The following is a 14,995-nucleotide window of genomic DNA, read 5'->3' on the forward strand; positions in this document are numbered from 1 at the left end:
CAGTCCATGGGCCCCAACAGGGACAGTGGGAAGAACTCAGGAGGTGCAGTGCCTGTGCCCAGCACTGGGCTAGGGTTAGGGGACCCACAGCTGGGGTTGTGCTTGGGTTATTCCAAGGAGTGTCCATGCCTGAGGAAAGGACACTGTTTGAGGATGGTCCAAAGGAAACCCTCATCCATTCCTTTGGATGCTCCAAAGGAGACCCCCAGGCTGTTTCTCAGGTTCAGTTTTCTACCAGCACTACCTCTTAGCCATGAGGGACCTTCCCATCAGCAGTGAGCTCCCCCAGAAAACATCACCCCTTCAGCTTGGATGGAACTTTTGGTGTCCTCCCTGCAGTGCCTGCCACACCCCAGGGCCATCACAGCCCTGTGGCACCCCCAACCAGGGACAAGCCTGTTTTGCTAAATGAGTATAAAATGAATCCTGGGACATTCCTGCCTGAGAGTAATTTAAAATCTACTAAAAGAGGTTACAACCTTCCAAGAAATATGTCTCTGGGAAGCTGCCCAGTGGAAAAGAGGACAGACCCAGAACATCCCAGCAGTGAGGGAAGATTGAAAACAAGCTAGGAATAAGAAAATGACTGTAGATATAAACACGCCAGGCAGTGCCTCAGCCTCTGTTCTTTGGTTGTTGTTGTTGTTTCTAAAGCTTTGATTTGGAAACTTGCTGCTATTTATAGCCCTCCCCTTTCCCCACAGTGGTTACTGTGCTGATCCCTTCCAGATGCTGGCTCCTCACAGACCTGTGCTTGGGGGGGCTATTGGGAGCTGGGGATTATTTTGCAGCATTGCAAATCTGGAGATATGAAGGGGAGGGGTGAACAGCCTCAGCACCTATGTGAGGGTGGGTTCACAAAGCACATGGCAGGAGTGAACCCACACAGGCACCACGGCTGCCGAGCTGCAAGAGCAGCTGCTGAGGAAAGATTTTTCCTGGATCCATTCTTCAAAAGGATGAAGGAATCCCCTACCATACAGCCCCCAAGGAGCCCCAACATTCCTGTAGAGCGTGGATGTGCTCTTGGCAGTTCCTGGTGTAGACAGCCCTGGTCCCTGGGACATCCCTGTGATGTCAACATCTCTGTCCACCTCCAGCAACATCTTTCCCCATCTCAAAAGGTTGAATGAGTTGTAGGAATCCCATGGAAAATCTGAGTCTGGGCTTTCCTGCCTGTGAGAGAAGTTTGGTGGTGACTCAGTGGCTGGTAACCAGGGCAGCAGCATACAAACAGGCAGTATGGAGCACGAGGGGGGCAAGGGGGTGCTGGATGGAGTAGGAGGAGTGCTGGAGACTCAGGGCAGCTGGCTCCTTGCCTGGCAATAAGGAGGCTCGGGGTATCTGTGCTGCTCCATGATGGCATGGGGGTTCAGGGCCTGCTTGAGAGCCACCAAGGAGAAGGTACTTTGTGATTCAGAGGAGCAAGACAAAGGTTTCTGGAAGCCTGATGCTGCTGTGTCCCGGTATGGGCACAACAGAGATTCCCTGGGATAGTCCGGGCCCTCCCAGCTGAGATGTTGAAGCCCAGGGAGAGTCAGGGGGTCTGGAAGCAGCTGTCCCTTTGTTTGGGTGCATTCAATGGGTGGCAATGGGCAGCAGTAGAGCAGCTGTGATTTTGGGCCTGGTCTTTTCTTTGCCTTCTCAAGAAAACTGCTCCTGAAAAGCATCACAGCACAGCTCTGGTCTCACCTCCCTCAGGATTCCCCTGTTCACTAACAGATCAGTTTTAAAACGCCTTCAGCAGGTTCTGGGTCTGTGTGCTGGGACAAGCAGAGAGACCCTGGGGTGCCTGGCTGCGGGGGACGCTCCCCCAGGAGTGGCCCTGTACACCCAGCTCTGCAGAGGCACTGTGGGGACAGCCCAGCCTGGGGACTGTTGGGGGAGTTCTCCAGCAGAGCAGGGCTAGGGAGGGAGAACTGGGCACAGGGAGTTTTATGCAAGTTTAATAGAGGGGGATTAACATTCTCCAGAGATGCTGTGAGGATTTCAGGATGGCTGATCCTTGGGAGACATTGTTTGTACCCCCAAACCCACTCTCCTGCTGATCTCTCCCCTGGCTGGTGAACCCTGGATGACTCCAGCTCGGCATCTCCCTGGATGGTCTGGCAGTGAATCAGGATTAACCTGAGGGTGCTGGGAAGCATTTCACCTGTGAACAGGACGCTTAAGGGCAGCAGCGTCCTGGCCCTTGCTGGATGCCCTGGCGTGCTCAGGATGGAAAGCGAAGGAGGCAGAGGGAGCCTGTGCAGAGGTGGCTCTGCCTGAGTTACTGTCACTCGCACAGCGGGGACACGCCAGGGGAGCTGTTGGCTAATCCAGAACCGGGCTGGAGAGCTGGGGACACCCCATCTCCGAGCCTGAACGTGCTAATCGTGACCCAGGCTGCCGGATGGGCGTTCTAGGAAAGGCAGAGATGCCCAGGCATGGTGAGAAGGGGAGGTCGGGCAGCAGGCGGGGCCGGTGGCCAGCTCTGAGTCACGGCCGGCTGATGACGTCGTGTCACCCGATTTTGTGGGAGGAAGCAGCAAACGCTGAGCTGTCGCCACAGCAACTGCTGTTTTCCTGCCCGTCTGGGGAAATGATGATCCCATGGGATGTACGTTTTTGGGCTGGTCCCTCTGCCTTGCACACACTCCTACGTCTGTCTCGGGCTACTGGCTGGGCTGAGTGGGCAGCGGTATTTTAGGGCTTTTGGAGCTATTTTGGGCCGTGCTGTGCGGGCAAGCGGAAGTGACAGGTGTTGGTTCCTGCTCCCGGAGCAACGGCCGCAGTGGGGACGGGGCGGCCGGGGCGGGGCAGGGTGGAAGGCAGCCAAAGGAGAGCCGCGAGGGCTGGAAAGATGCTCATGGCTGGGCAGCATGGTGGGGAGCTGGGGGGGATGCTGGAGAGGCTCCTCAGCCTCCCAGGAATACCGCCCTGGTGCAGGAGCTGTGGGATCAGCTGCTGTGGTGCAGCAACTTGTTTCTCAGCCCTGGGGATTTTTGCACTGTGTTTTGTGAGGTGCTATTTCAGGCAGGCCAAGAAGCGGGTTGTTTTCCGAGAAACTCCCTGGCTCCAGCAGGCAGGCATGTATGTGAGGGGACAGTGCCATCTGCCTGCTGGGAGAGCCGGCAGCGGGGCGGGGGCACCGCCATGGCACTGGCAGGGGGCTGCAGAGCTTCAGCGTTAAGGACGGACAAAAGGAACGGCTGGGCTGATCCTGTGAGGAGTGAGTAAAACAGCCTGGAACGACCCGCTTTGGAGCAGCACACCCGGGTCTGTTTCCGCCTCTCCGTGTGAGCCTGGGCACATCCCTCCCCTGCACTCCCTGTGCTTGGCAGGGGCCAGCAAGCTCCCACTGCGAAAGCAGAAGTTGGCCCTGGCCAGGCCTGGCACAAGAGGAGCGAGTGGCAGAGGCAGCTGCACGTGGGGGCACGCTGGGCAGCGCGGCCGCCGCGCCACAGCCTCATGCTTCTACTGCTCCCACCCATCTCGGTAAACAAGTCCCGGGAACAGAGATCTGAGTCATCCGCCAGCTCAAAAACACCCAAACATGGTCATGGCCAAGCAGCAGCTCCTCCGTGGGCCAGGCGTGGAAGGGGCTGCAGCAGTGGTGCAGTGCCTGGGCACAGTGAGGATGCAGCAGCCCTTCCTGGGACAGACAGAGTCAGCAGTGGGACAGCCCGAGGCTTGAGGATCTCTGTTATCCCATGGCTGTGATGCACCCAGCTGGACAAAAATGGGGATGGCCCAATCCTGCCAGCCCCAGGCATGTGGTGTGCATCAGTCCCTGCGGCACCAGGGGCACCGTCCGAATCTGCTCCTTGTCCAGGGAAGGATACAACAGACATGGCAAACACATAAAGAGACCAGTTTAAATAAATTTTTAACAAAGTCCTACTCTGCATGACTGCGCTCAGCAGCAGTATAACCCTGCTGGGGACAGAAGCTTTTTGGGTGTCCTAAGGCACGCCAACTTGGAGACCCAGTTCATGGGGTCAGAGCAAGGTAGGGGTGGGTCTGGACTGGGATCCAGCTGTCTGTGACCACCTTCTAAAAATACAGGGCATAGCACATCTGGGCTTTCAGCCCAGGGGCCCTCCCCACCAGACTCCATCTATGCCAATGAGGCATCATCTGAGGGATCTGTTAGACCTGAAAATTGGGAGATTCCCAAAGGAAACAGTTTGCAGAAGCACAGTGCCTCTTTCCATGTTTACGGTTCATTAAAAATAAGCACTCATTTCTGATGCAAAAATTAAGCTTGAAACGGGAAGAAAATGTTTTGCATTTGATGTATCTGGGAGTTGATCCTTCTTGGAAGAGGTTTTGGCTGGAAAGCCCCTTCAACGTCTTCCAGGCCCCAGTGCCTTAGTCAGTACATGTGGGGACATGTGTTCCCCACTTGCACATGATCCCTCACCAAGACATCTGGATGGGATGAGGGGGATTCAGCTGAGGGGGATTCTGAGGACTGCGGACCCAGCTCTAGCAAATACCCTGGAACAGGTTGCCCTGTGCTGCTCACAGCCGGTGGCAGAAGGTGTGGGAGCTGGTGAACAGACCCAGGCTGAGCAGGACAACTTGCAAGCTCGTGGGAGGAAGAGGAGGAGGAGGCTGAAGGCTGAGCCCTGGCAGCATAACCTGCCAGTGATGGGAGCATCCCAGGGTTGGGATGCAATGAGATAGGCTGGAAGCAGGGGTACCAGGCCAGCCTCAGGGTTTGGTTCCTTCCCTCAACCTTTCCCATGAGCTGTCCACCTCCGTCTGCCCTGCTGCCCTGTGGAGGTAGGAAGGGAAAGGCATTTTTGGCCTGGTGCCCTCTTGTCACTGCGATGGGAGCAGCAGGCAGAGAGCAGCTGTGCTTATTTAGTGCACTGTGCCTGGCTCCTGGCACCTGCCTCCTGGACACCACAGGGCTGAGTGCACTGTGGTGACAGGCCTGTGGCTCGGGTGGGGGTCAGATGGCCATACACCTCCAAGCTCTCTCTTCTCACGAAGCCCTGTCAGCTTTCAACCCCCAGCTGCTGGCCCCTCTTGGCCATGGGGACTGAAATGTCCCCAGGGTGGTGGCAGGGGCTGGTTCTTCCAGCCCTAGGCAGAAGTTGGTGACCCCAAGCCACAGGGCACAGATGCAGCCCGAGGGTGAGCACACTGGCTGCCAGATCCAGGCCCTGGTTAGACACCCACTCCAAGAGGGGAATTTTGTCTTCTTGCCTGAGTTCCTGCAGCCCTGGAAGGTCTATGCTGGCCCCAAGCCAGTGCCTGGATTAATTAGTATGTGGCATTCCCGTGCTGCAGCAGTGCTGTTGGCAGCAGCCTCTGGCTGCCTAATTGCGCCCAGCGTGTGTGCAGAGTGACCCTTGCCCCTCTCCCTGGCCAGCCCTGCCACGGGGCCTGTGGGTCGCCTGCCAGCAGGGTTTTTTGTGGGGGGCAGGCAGAGGGGAGCAGAGCCGGGTCAGAGCTGTTAAAATGATGCGTTCCTTCTCTGTTTCCCCAGTACAGGAATTCTGAGCGGTCACAGCCTCAGTGGTTCAGGTACTGCTGCCCCTCACAGTCAAGGCACAGGTTCTCCATGTGTGCCCACATGTCCCCACACTCCTTCTCCTAGGCAGGACTGCGTGGACTGCAGGCAGACCTGCTGCTGCCACAAACCCCTTGGTGTAATGCAGGCCTGCCTTGGAGCAGGGATTTGCTCCTGAGCTGAGAAGGACCTTCCTCCACTCCACGCCGTGATACAGTGGCAGGAGAGGTGTGAGCTCTGTCACGGCTGCACTGGACGTGGTGAGGCACAGCTGGGGCTGCTGGAAATGCTGCGGGTGCTCCCAGGGTGCTCAGCCCTGCGAGAAACAGGAACGGCCCTGCTCCCCCATGGCATCCTGAAGGAAGCAGGCAGCTGGGGCAAAGCAGGAGGGATGGGTTCCCTCACTGGGTGCAGGCTGTGCTGGGTGTCTGGGTGGGTGCTGGGTGCTTCTCTAAGTGTAAAACTATAGAAGACTGAGCAGTTACAGGAAGCTGGGGAATGTTTTCCTTTGTCCAGGACAGCTGCTAAGCTTTTGGTTAATATTAGCTCCCAGGCACTGCTTCACCACCCCAGGAGTTTTGGCGCAGCCGTTTCACTACCTAGGAGAGCTGGCAGTTCCAGCTGTGCAGCAGAGCCCCTCCAGGACCTGGAGGTTGAGAATGATCAGGTGGCATGGAGGGAGAGAGGTGGGCAGCATTCCTGCTCCAACTTCCTGAAGGAGCAAAGCCCGGGCCCTGTCAGCTGGGCTGGGCTCCAGCACTTTGGGTTTAGCTCTCTGGCAGCACCAGCTCTGGCTGGAGAGGGGCTGGCACCAGACTGCTGTCCCAGGGTAATCCCTGGCCCTCTGCAGCCCACAGCCCAGGCCTGCTTGCTGCTCCAACCCTTAATTCTCTAATTCTCTAACAATCACTCCTTAATAGTAGCCTTTTCTGGGGTGGGAGGAGAGCTGGAAAGCCACGTGGGCCAGTCCCATGACCAGGGCATCCTCCCTGGCAGGGTTGTGAGCAGTGACACCCACTCTGGCTGTACCCCAAAGGACAACACACCAGGCATTGGGGACAGAGCGAGCCGGTCCCTGGCAGGGACTGACCTGGGGAAGAGGCACAGCCCTGGGATCAGCAGGGAGCTTTGGAACTGTCAGCTCATCTCCAGACCCATCTGTCCTCTTCAGTCCTGGAGCATGCGTGGAACAGAGCACAGTCCCGGCTGTGGGCCCTGGGGCGAGGGGCAGGCTGCTGTGAATACCCTCCGAGAGGGACAGAGGCTTGGCCATTGCCTAAGGCACTTCCTGCCCTGGGGCATCGCTTTCCCACTCCAGTGACAATGGTGATGATGCCGGCAGTGATGCAGTGGCAGCCAGCTGTAGCTGTTGCTGTTATTGTAATTACAATAATAACAATAATAACGGTAATTACCCAGCTAAGGAGCCTGCATCCTCTGCTGCTCAGTGCTTTGCCCTTCAGGCTCTTTGCCTGGGTCCTGGCCCTGCTCCCCTTGGTCCCTGAGCCCTTCTACTGTGGAGGGACCAGAGCTCTGGGTGGTGTCAGCACCAAGGATTTCTGCCCCATATCTGCCACTGGACCCAAATTCCCAAAGTGCAGCTGCAGCAGCATGCAGCTCTGCTCTGTGTGCAGCAGGGTCTCACCTGCACCTCCTGAGCCTTCAGCCACCCCAAAGGCTGCCTGGGGTACCTTGAGGCTCTGGTCCCACTGAGCATGGAGCCAGGCATGTGCCTTAAAGCACGTGTGTGTATGTGTCAGTGCCATGGCTGCAGCGCTGAGTATGTGTCCCTGCGTGAGTGCAATGTCCCACAGTGCTGGTGACACCAGGGCCAGCAGCAGCACCACCACTGCCATAGCCACAAAGGCTCCCTCTGCCAGGTAGCCCAAGCCCATGTCTTATGTGCCCGCAGAGCTGCCCCTGCCTCCTGGCACTGACCAGGGACCCTGGTGTTTGTCCAAGCACTGTCCCACTCAGCCCAGAACACCTTTGAGTCTGTCTCCCTGGAGTCACACCCCAGAAGTTTTCTGCATCCTCCTGGTTAGACAGCACAGATCCCTGCCACTGTGCTGTCTGTCCGTCTGTTTTGGGCTTGTGGGAGTGCAGCTCCTGTGTCCCGCAGTGACCCGCTCAGCCCGCCCGAGGCTGCCCTCATTCCTGGCCATCAGTGCAGGCTGTGCTTGTGAGCCTTGCTTTGGCCCCTGCAGTGCTCCTGTCCCTGCTCCACCCCAGCCACTCTGAGGCCTGAGCCCTGGCGAGGGGAAGGGGGCGCTCAGAGAGAGAAGGCACCAACTCCCTGGCCCCAGCCCCATGGGGACCCGGCCATGCTTGCCCGTCTTCCCTGCCACTCCCTCTTTCTCCCTCTTTGTGCCTGGCCAGGGTCGTGGGGACCTGAGGCAAGAAGGGCTTTGATGTGCAGCTCTGCTTGGTGCCACAGCTTCTGGGCACAGCGGGCTGGCACCAGAGGGGCCTGGGCCAGGCGGCCACTTCAGAGGTGCCTCTGGCTTACATCCCAGCATGGCGCTGCCTTGTTTGTGCCTGGTGAGGCCAGGACAGTCCCCCAGCACTTGGCTCCTGCTGTGATATGTTCCCAATAAGGCTTATGGAGAGCAGCAGGGCCAGGGGAAGCACTGCCCCGGGAGATCAGGCCTCATGTTACACAAGAGAGCAGGTGCTGCCCTGGGGATGGCGAGGGCATCGGGGGGACAGGGAGACCCTGGGGGTGGCCCAAGAGGCCGCACAACTACAAAGCCTCTGGCTCCTGCATTGCTGTAGCCATCCAAGAAATTGGTTTAATTGGGAGCTGCCAGGGCAGGAAGCTGGTCCCAGCTGGAAGCCACGGCGCCGACACGCAGCCCCGTGCCCTCGGCCCCTTGCTGCTGCCCGGCACGGGGCAGGGGCTGCTGCTGCGGCCGCGTGAGCGCAGCCCGGGCTGCAGGAGCTGCTCTGGGCTCAGTGCTGGCCTGGAGACACCCACAGCGAGCTCTCCTGCTCTCTCCTCTCTCTGTAGCTGTCGTTAGGCTGATGGAGCCCCTTCACACCAAGGTGGGATGGCACTGCAGCTTGGACCTTATTGGGACAGAGACAAGGCCCTGCATGCCCTGTGCTCACAGCTGCTCACCCTGCACAAGCCCCTGTGCTGTGCATTCACCCACGGGAGTTCCCAGCCTGGCAGTCGCCTCGCTGATGGAGGCCAGACAGACAGAGCCCAGCCTGGACTCTGCCTTTGCCCCCGCCCTCCCTGAGCCTCGAACCTTCCACAGTCCAAAGGTTCCCTCCTGGAGAATGAATTACAGACTGCTGGCAAGGCTGCGGCCATCAGCCTCACTCCTGGCAGTGGCCACCCCCTGCCGGCTCTCCCACTGTGGGACCATCTCCTCGGAGCTCCAACCCAGCTGCAATGCCCCTGCCACCACATCACCTTTGTCACTCGTGGTCAGCCCATGCTCTGGGGGGCTGGAGAGGAGGCCAGGGCAGCTGAGGGCCTCCAGACCCACAGACAAACCTTCCTACACCCTGGCTCAGGCACCTTGGGAGCTTCTCCCAAGTGCACGGGGCTGTTCAGCATCACAGCAACTCTGCTGTGATGACGCTTCTACCAGAGTTTGCTCATTGAAAATGGGACCATGCTGATGTTCCATGTTCCAGAGCACCAGAATGCTCCCAGCAGGGCAGGAGTCCCATTTCATGCCTCTAGGACCTTTGAGACGGGACATTTAGCTATGTTTGGCTCAGAGGTGGCCAAGGACTATCTTTAACTTTGACAGTGTATCTATTGCTGTGGGCACCAAAGAATCACTGAATTGACTGATAGGAGAGTGCAGGAAGGTTGAGAGGGAAGTTTCTCCAGGGGTGGAGAGGAAGAACTGGAAGTGTTGTGCTGCTTTGCACTGTGCAAGTACAAACAGAGCCCATCCATTCTCCAGGAGAGCAGGGGCTTTTTGCAGCCCACTTTTTGCTATGTCTTCCAAGACCTGGGTACCCCTGGTGTCTGCTGCCGTGAGCCCTTCACCTGAGGTCCCCTTCTCTGAAATGCCAGGGTGGCTGCACAGCAAAAAGCAAAGGCCAAAAAATCGCTCTGGCTTGTGATCCCAGAGCTGGGAGATCTCCTGCTATAGAGCCAAGCCCCAGCCCTGCCGGGGTTACAGCCACCAGCTGCAGCAGGCCAGGCCCAGGCAGGGCAGTGCGGGGCAGAGCAGGGCTCAGACATGACAAATAAACTTGACCACTGTGTGGCAGAACCAGCTGGAGTGACCTTATGCCAGGGCCCTGACCTCCGGTGCAGCAGCCCGTGACCTGTCCCGTGGCAGGGCCAGTGTCTCCAGTGGGAGCAGAAGGGCCATCACAGCTGACTCCCAATGGCAGTAGGATCTTGCTTTTGCAGCGCCAGGGAGGGGCCTGGGGCCTTCTGGGGTTCTGCTCTGTCCCACTGCAGCAGACCACCAGCTGGCAGTGGGGTGGCCCCACACACCTTGGCTGTCAGCAAAAAGCTGTGCAGAAGTTGTCAGGACCTGGCACCCTGCCTCGGCCAGCACAGCCAGTGTTTACTTGGGGGTGTCATTTGTGTTCTCTTACTGTCCTGGTGGCTCTTGGGTAACCTCTATCCTGAGTAATCATTGACTGGCCTGGGAAGACTGGCAGGAGACACCTCAGATACCAGAGAGACCTGAGTGCTGAGCTCAGGGGAAAATGTCCATGTCACTGTCTGGAAACGGTGTAAACCTGGCACAGGGCTGCCCCCAGTGTCGCCCATAGCAAGATTAGGAGCTGTCTATGCCTGCCTCAGCACGGCCTGCAGGCAGCCCTGCGCTGGAGCGGCAGTGGGATTTGGAGGAAGCAGACGGAGAAGTCGGCCTTACCCAGGGTGCAGGACAAGCCTTGTCCCTCTGTTCTGCCCTCTGCTCTGGGAGCCAGGCAGTGTGGGCAGCTGCTTCTGCAGGCAGGGCACCACCCAGGCGGCTGGGGACTGAGACAGGCCATGGGCAGCCCCCAGACGTGCAAGATAAGCCACTCCAATGGAGGCAACCCCTTTGTGACTTGTGTTCTCTTGTAAGCCCTGGCAAAGTCTGGAGCCTGGCGCCCAGATTTCCCACACTGATTTTCCTGGGGATTATGCTGTTTCTAATGATCAATTAAAGCAAATTGGCCAGGTCCCCCAGGCCCCTAAATCCCAGTTAATCCCTGGCACCTTCTGTAACTCCAAGTGCTCATTCATTAAGCGGCAGTCCCATGGGGACGTGTTTGCTCCAAGCGTGGCTCTTCCCACATGAAACCTTCCGGGCCTGGGTTGTTTGTCTGGGTTCGAGAACTTGCTGTTTCTAATTGAGTTGTTTATTCTGGTGCTGTTTGCTCTGAACCAATCTCCCTTTCTTGGCTGGAATGAGGAAGTTCACTTTCTCAGGAACATTTTACTGCTTAGCTGCCTCCTTATCGCCACTAATGATCCCATTAACCTCCTAAGAGCTGTTGTGCTGGCTCTGGCATGGACAGGCAGGAGGCATCTCAGGTTGTTTGTGCCTTTTGCACTCTTGTCACCCTCCTGCATGACCCACCTGTTTTCCACCTGCCTCAGCAACTTTTGTCGACAGTATCTCCTGCTTTTCCCTAACACAATCCGACACACTCCATCCCCTTCCCTCTTCTCTCATCCTCTAAGCTTGTCTCTTTGGGGCTGTTCGACCTTGTTTCTACCTGGGAATCTGAAGTCCTTTTGCTACAGCAGTCCCACTCCCACAGCTGTCCCAGCCCTGGGGAGTGTCTGTCCCGAGGATTACACACAAAGCCACCTCACCATGGGTACAAAGCTGTGGCTCCCTGTGTGCTGACCCATGGCAGAGTGGGGGCAGATGGCTCCTCACTGGGCTCCAGCTGGGTGGGGGTGACAGAGCAGCCAGCATGTCTGGCTCCCAGAAGCATGACACCCCTGTGCCACAGCTGGACCCAGCCAGACCAAAGTGTCACAGAGTCATGGAATCCCAGAATGGTCTGGGTTGGAAGAGACCTCTAAAGGTCATCTCCTTCCAGCCTCCTGCTATGGGCAGGGACAACTTCCACTAGACCAGGTTGCTCCAAGCCTCCTCCAACCTGGCCTTGAACACTTCCAGGGATCCAGGGGCAGCCACAGCCACTCTGGGCACCCTGTGCCAGGGTCTCACCATCCTCATCATAAAAATCTCCTTTCCTATATCCCGTCTAATTCTGTCCCACTTGTCCTATTGCAACAGGCCCTGCTGACAGGTTTTTCCCTCCACAGGACTTGACCAGGCTGGGGACACAGCTGCAGCCCACAGGGCACAGGCCATGGCATTATTTTTATTTTTGCCAATGGGAAAACTCATCCTGCAGCATAGGAGGATGTAGAAAGGACACCTGAGGACTGAGGGAATGAGCCAGCTGCTCTCCTTAGGCATCCCCAGCAGTGCTCAGGGCAGGGAGAGGTGCTGTGCCAAGGGCAGCTGGTGGTGGTGAGGTGTCAGCAGGAGTGCAGTGCACCCTGTGTGCCCAGCACGCTGGGGTGGCTGCGGTCTTGCTGCCAGGTTACTGCCTGCTGTTTGTTTCACTTCCTGATACCAACAAATGTCTGTGGCTGGGTGTCAGGGCAGGGTGCCGGGGACACAAACTGCCAGGGAACACCGAGTATCCATCCCAGCAGCCCTGCCCCGGCCCCTGCCCTGACAGGGAGCCCTGGGCACAGGCAGCCCCTGCCCTCTGCAGCCGGCTGGGCTTGCTCCAGCAGGTCCCCATCCCGCTGGGGCTGTGGGGTTGGCAGTGTTCCTGGCAGGGGGGGACAGCCCTGGCACCTGTGATGGGGCCAAAAGCCCTGAGGGGGCTGTGGCTGGCACTGCTGGCTCCTGGCCCAGCCCTAAGCAGAGGGCACAGGCCTGGGCTGGCTCCCCAGTTATGTAAGGGCGGCATGGCACTGGGACAGCACCAGCCGCTCCGCCAGGACTGCCTGTGCTGTTTTGGGATGTGCTGCCCCTACCCCACAGGTGCCAGTGCCCGTTGGGCTGGCAGGGCTGGCAGAGGGCGCAGTGCAGTGTGCCTGTGGTGGGCAGCCCTGCCAGCAGCTCCTGGCATGCGTGTGCGCTGGGAGCAGCTCCCTTGCCTCTGCCTGGGCCGTGGCCTGCCTGAAACCTCCGACCCAGCTGGGAGTGCTTGGAGGCATGCTAGGGTCTCAGCCTGACTCGACCTTGGGAAAACCCCCTGCACAGGGAATGTGAACAGAGGGGAAACTGAGGCACGGCAGAAGGGTGGGTGAGCTGTGGGAATGGGCTGGACGAGGACCCTCAGCTCTGGTGCAGCTCCTCTGTGCCCTCCACCCACCCTGCTGCACAGGTTCTTGGCGGGTGGGCTCTGCACGCTTGGCTTGTTGCTGGTGCATCCTCACACTTGCATCTCGCCCTCTGCAGCTGTCCCAGCTGGGGCAGGGTCCCAGTGCTCATGGAGTGCTTGTGCAGGTGTCCTGGGAGGCTGCTGCACACAGAGTCCCAGCACCGTGGCTGCCTGTGTAGGCTCCAGCTGGGCCTTGCTCTCACCATGCACCAACCCCCACGGCACTGAGCTGTGGCTCGCCTGGGGCTGGCACCACGGCTTGTGCCACTCTCCACTGTGCAGCACAGCTTCCCCTTTGAGAGGGCCCAGGCCTGGGCAGCTGTGTGGGGCTGAGCTGGATCCACGGGGGTGCGGGCACCAAGGAAAATCCCACACATGCATGTGTGGAAAATCCCACACGCATCTGTCTGCACAGCTCCCGCAGGACTGGGCTGGGCTGGGACATGATGTTCGATTTGAGGAGCAGGGAAGCACACAGTGTTTGAGACACAGGGAGGGATGTTGCATAAGGCCCTTCTGCCTGGCTGGAGTGGAATCTCCCCAGGAGAACACAGTGAAGGAGTGAGAATATGCAGGGCTGGGGATGTCTCCCATATATCCTGGCCCTCGGGCAGACCCTCAAATTCTGCTGCCCTCCCTGTGCTGCTTCAAAGCCCCTCCCAGGTGCTGCTCCCCCGCGCTCGCTGCACCGAGCATCCCCCACACAGGCTTCCCACCCTCTGCAGCAGCTTGCACCTCCCGAGCCCTTTTCTCTGTCATTCTCCTGAGCTGAGCCAGTTGGGGTGGACCCAGGGCTGGGCTGGGAGACCCTGGGGGCCAGGGGAGGCCGGGTGCGGGATGTCAGGGGGTGCAGGATGCCGGGGTGCTCGTTAACCCCTGCAGCACCGTGGGGCAGTGGGGAGGTGGGCGCCCTGCAAGGGCTGCCCTGTGCCATTGGCTGGCACTTTGTCACACCACGCCACAGGACGGGAAAGGCTCTGCCTACCCGTGGGAGGAAGGCTGAGCTCTGAAACAAGTGGTTGGGAGCGGGTGGCTGCAGTGAGCGCGTTTTGCCACAGCCTGTCCCCGTCTGCCTCTGTGCTCTGCAGGACCCCAAGGCTGTAGGGACGGGACAGAGGACGGGGAGAGGCAGCAAACAGCACTTCCAACACCATCACTGCTCCCCTTGAACACAGCTGGATTGAGGGTGCAATTAAAACAAATGTGGCACAGAGCTCATTGCTGCAGGCCAAAGCTTCCCCAGCCAAGAGGGGCCAGGATGGCCGGACCATTTCCCAGCACCCACCGCAGTGACCTGGACAGTGCAAGCACAGCTGGATCCTTCCTGGAGCAGCTGTAAAACCTGAGAGGCTGGCAGCACTTGGGGGTCTGCTCTGTGTGTCCCCTACAGGCTGCTGCAGTGCCTGTGTGTGCAAGGGATGCGTATGCACGTGGTAGAGGAGCCTGAACCTGTTTACACACACACAGAGGAAAAGTTATTAGACACACAGGGAAAGTCATCACACACAGGCACTCACAGGGCACATGCGTGTGCCCTTGCACTAGAGCACTCGCAGGGCTGCCTGCACAAGGCTGCTGTGGGGTCACCGTGTTGAGACAGAACAAGGAGGAGAAAGCCACCCAATAGTGATTTCAAGCCTGTAGCCCGTGTTTTGCTGTTTACCCAGCGTTTCCAGGGTGCCAACCACCCCCAGCTCTGTGACTCACACAGGGCTGGGACTGAACCTCCCTCACAACAGCAGAGACACAAAACTGTGTGGAGCTGTGCTGCTGCAGCACAGGGTATGGCCAGCTAGCTGCTCCCCAGCCCCAGGCACTGCTGGCCCAGGGAGGGCTCTGGATGGCCCAGATGTGTCTCTAGAAAACCTCACGGGAGGATACTGCACCTTGCTCCACACATCCTGCCAGCCTGGGGCTCTGCACAAACACCTCCAGGCTTTAACCTGCAGTAGCCATCAACAGCCCCAGAGATGGAGGGTTTGCACATTTTTTTGCCCTCCCTCACATACCCCATGGGGTTGAATCAAAAGCTGGCCGTGCCCTAGAACAGGGCTGGGGGATTCCCCACCTCTGTCCAGCACTGTCCAATCCAGATGACCCAGATGACTTACTCTCGTATTTTGAGATTATATCTAACGTCTTGAGATAGCCCAAAAT

Source organism: Melospiza melodia, chromosome 16 (assembly GCF_035770615.1).
Source record: "Melospiza melodia melodia isolate bMelMel2 chromosome 16, bMelMel2.pri, whole genome shotgun sequence".
Taxonomy (NCBI): domain Eukaryota; kingdom Metazoa; phylum Chordata; class Aves; order Passeriformes; family Passerellidae; genus Melospiza; species Melospiza melodia.